The sequence below is a fragment of the Postia placenta genome, assembly GCF_002117355.1.
Source record: "Postia placenta MAD-698-R-SB12 unplaced genomic scaffold POSPLAscaffold_19, whole genome shotgun sequence".
NCBI classification, from domain to species: domain Eukaryota; kingdom Fungi; phylum Basidiomycota; class Agaricomycetes; order Polyporales; family Adustoporiaceae; genus Rhodonia; species Rhodonia placenta.
This window is the reverse complement of record NW_020169850.1, coordinates 406360-410250: the sequence shown is the minus strand read 5'-3', so window position 1 is coordinate 410250 and position 3891 is coordinate 406360.

Here is a 3891-nt window from a genome sequence, read left to right as displayed (position 1 = left end):
AGTGCAGCGCGGTCGGTGGCATTGGTTGCCTCGAGGTTGTGGGCTTTGAGCTTGTTGAAAACGTCGGTGGGATTACTGAGAAGGAGCGTCAGCAAGGTGCTGTCGCCGACGTGGGTGTGCTTAGGGGTGTAGATTGAGAGCCTTTTCCCGCCTTCAGTCGAGGGGGCGTTGAACTGGTCGAGGAACGGGAGGGTGGAAGACATGTTGGTGCGAGTGGGGATGTAGCGACCGGGTAGAGCTGCTATCGATTCAGCTCAAGTCCTTCCTGTTCTTATACTCTGCCAACACTTCGTCAGCCGTCCCAGTCAGGTTTGCTTCGGGCTCCCATGAGTCATCGGCTGTTGAGTAACCCTTCCACCTGACGCGATATTCGCGGCGTCGCATCCTCTTGTTCTCTCGATGTCCGATGATGGCTTCGACTTCGTAGTTATCTTCGCCCTCGATAAGGTCAGGAGGTGGCCTCGTGTAGTTCGGACCATGGATCTCCGTCTCCGAGTAGGGAGATAGAAGCCATTCGTGGAAAACGGGGTGGACTCGCCAGGTGCTAGGGAGGTCTAGCTTGTACGCGACCGTTCCGATCTTGTCTAGGACTTTGAACGGCCCTTCTCGCCTTGGGGCTAGTTTCCTGGATGGGTACGGCAGCTTCAAGTTCCGGGAGTCTAGCCATACCAGCTGACCTTTACGGAAGGAACCCCCCTTCCTTTTTACTCTCTTGGCCAGGACATTCTGGGCCATCTCCATTGCCGCATGTGCTTCCTCGCGGATGTTTTGCAAGTCCTTGAGGCGATAAGCTGCTTGGGGCGTGTTTGATCTGGGGTGCGCGGTGGGTATTCCGCGAGGTTCGTATCCCATCATGAGTTTGAATGGGGACGTCTTCGTCGTGGAATGCTCGCGGGAGTTGTGAGCAAATTGCGCAGTGTGAAGATGGTCAGCCCACTTATCCGGATCATTGGCAGTGAAGCAGCGGAGGTAGATCTCTAGTTCTTGGTTTACTCGTTCTGTCTCGCCGTCAGTTTGCGGATGGAATGCCGTACTCATGGCTGATTGAACCCCAGTCATTTTGCAAAGTTCTTGGAAGACTTTGGACGCAAATTGCGGTCCTCGGTCGCTGATGATCTTGTCTGGGAGTCCAAACCACTTGTAGACCTCTCGGTACATTGCGTCTGCCGTCCCAAGAGCATCAATTGTTTTGTTACATGGGATGAAAATTACCCCCTTCGTAAGGTCGTGGTCCACTACGACCAGAACTGAATCGAAGCCGTTGGACGGTGGCAAGTCGGTGATGTAATCGCACGAGAATGTGCTGAAGGGCTTGGCATTTGCGCGGGGTCGAATGGGGGTGATGGGCGGTCGGGCTGGATGTGTGTTAACCTTCATTTGCTGGCAGATGCCACAGCCGTTAACATAGCGAGCGACAAACTGGGCCATGCTCGGCCACCAGTAGTCACGGCGCAAACCGAGGAGGGTTTTCTGAACACCGGGGTGTCCTGCAGAGGGGAGGTCGTGATAGTGGGAGACAAGACGTTTGCGAAGAGACTCATCTGGGGGTACATAGACCCGATCTTGGTATAGGAGGAGGTCATCATCGATGGACCAGTCTGTTCCAGTGCGCGGTGTTCCTCCAGTGCGCGCCGCAGTGAGGCCTTCCTTCATTATTGGGTCGTTCTGAAAGGAAAGGATGGTGTCGCGGGTGTCGATGTCGATGGCGGCGACCCATACTTCTGGTGGGAGCATAACGACGTCGGTGTTGTCATTTGAGCCGTCGTCATGGTCGGGTCGGCGGGAGAGAGCGTCGCTCTGCACCATTTGGGTACCAGGAACGTGTACCAGGCGGAAGTCAAACTCGGTCAGTTTACTCGCCCAGCGTGCTTGTCGTCGGTTCATGTCTTTGGCTTGTTTCCAATATGTGAGGTTCTTGTGGTCGCTGAGGATCGTTACTGGGTATGGGCTGCCGATGAGGTAGTGCTTCCACTCATCTAGTGCGCGGATGACCGCATATAACTCCCTGTCGTAGACGTCGTAGTTTCTCTCTGCTGCATTGAAGCTTTGAGAGAGGTATCCGCAAGGATGCCAGTCGCCGTTGTCATCGCGCTGGCGTAGTACTGCTCCGGTTGCAAACTTGGAAGCGTCGGTTTCGATAGCGAAGGGTCGATCGGGATCCGGCATGCGTAGTACCGGTTCTTCTAGGAATGCCTTCTTGAGAGTTTCGAAGGCTTTCTGTTGGTCAGATCCCCAGGTCCAGGCGACATCCTTCCGGGTGAGAGCGACCAGCGGTTGCGCTTTGTCCGAGAAGCCTTTGATAAACCGGCGGTAAAAGTTTCCAAATCCAACGAAGGCGCGTACTTGCCTGAGGTTGGACGGCACCGGCCAATCTGCAATGCCGGCTAGTTTGACGGGGTCCATTGCGATTTCTCCTGGGCGGATGATCATGCCGAGGAATTCGACTTCGGTGACGTCGAAGGCACATTTCTCCGGTTTGAGGTAGAGGTCGTGTTGTCGAAGTCGTTCGATAACACGTCGTGTTCGTTCTTCGTGTTCTGCCTTGTCCTGGGAAAAGATCAGGATGTCGTCCATGTAGATGCAAAGCCAGCCTTCTTGAAGCATGTCTGCGAATATTGTGTTCATCATCCGCTGGAACGTAGCGGGAGAATTACACAGCCCAAAGAACATCACCGTGGGTTCGTATAGCTGCGGCGGTTTGCCATCAGTTCCGGGTACGATGAACGCTGCCTTCCATTCGTCCCCTTTCTTGATTCGGACATTGTTGTATCCGGCGCGGAGGTCCATCTTCGTAAACACCTTGGCGTGCTTCAACTTGTCGAGGAGGTCTGATATGAGCGGGAGCGGGTATCGATCCTTGACAGTGTTCTCGTTGAGTAGCCGGTAGTCTTGACAGGGACGTAGTGAACCGTCCTTTTTACCAACAAAGAAGAATGGACTCGCCAAGGGGGATTTCGAAGGGCGAATGTACCCTTTACTGAGGTTCTCTTCGAGGAACTTGTCAAGTTCCTTTCGTTGCTGCGGGTTGAGCGGATAGACCTGTTGCTTCATGTCCACGAAGCCCTCCTTGAGGTTGATTTCATGGTCGTATTCGGTGTGGTCTGGAAGTCGCGCAGCGGTGCCTTTGTCGAAGATGGGGAGGAGGTCGTGTAGGTAGGATGGTACCATCTGTGGTAGCGTCTTTTCTGTCTTGCCTTGGGCGTTCGATGCTGCAAGTTCGGTGGAAGTGGTGATGCGTCTAATGTCGTGGTGGATCTTCCAGATCATGCCGTTGTGAAGTCGTTTGTAGCCAGATGAAAGTTCAGGGAGTCGCTCCTTGAGCGGCATGTCCCTCACTGCCAGGGGTTCCTGTTTCTCGTACTTGGTGATCATCGGCGTTCCAGATAAGTAGGAAATGATGAACTCATCATCGTCGATGTCCTCCGCTTGTTCCTCGATGGACGCAATACCCGTTGACCCAAACCCATCCTCCCCGCGTTCTGTTTCGTCGATGCAGTCGGTTAGCATTACTGGTGGGGTGCTTATCCTTTCAAGGATGAGCTGGGCAACTCGGTCGCCAGCTTTGACGGTGAATGGGAGGTTCGAGTTATTGACCAGCAGGACTGAGACCTTGCCTCGGTAATCGGAGTCGATTACTCCTGCAGCGACATCGATTTCTTCTAGCGCTAGACCAGACCGAGGTGCAATTCTTCCGTAGTGTCCTTTGGGGATAGCCATGATAAGATCGGTGCCAACCAGGCCTCGTCGTCGGGCAGGGATGATGAGTTGATGCGCAGCAGAGATGTCATATCCTGCTGCGCCGCTAGTCTTTCGTTCGGGAAGGGTTGCGTGCTCCGAGGTGGAGATGACAACGAATTCGTCCTCCGTTGGTTCTGGGAGTGGGGTAGTTAC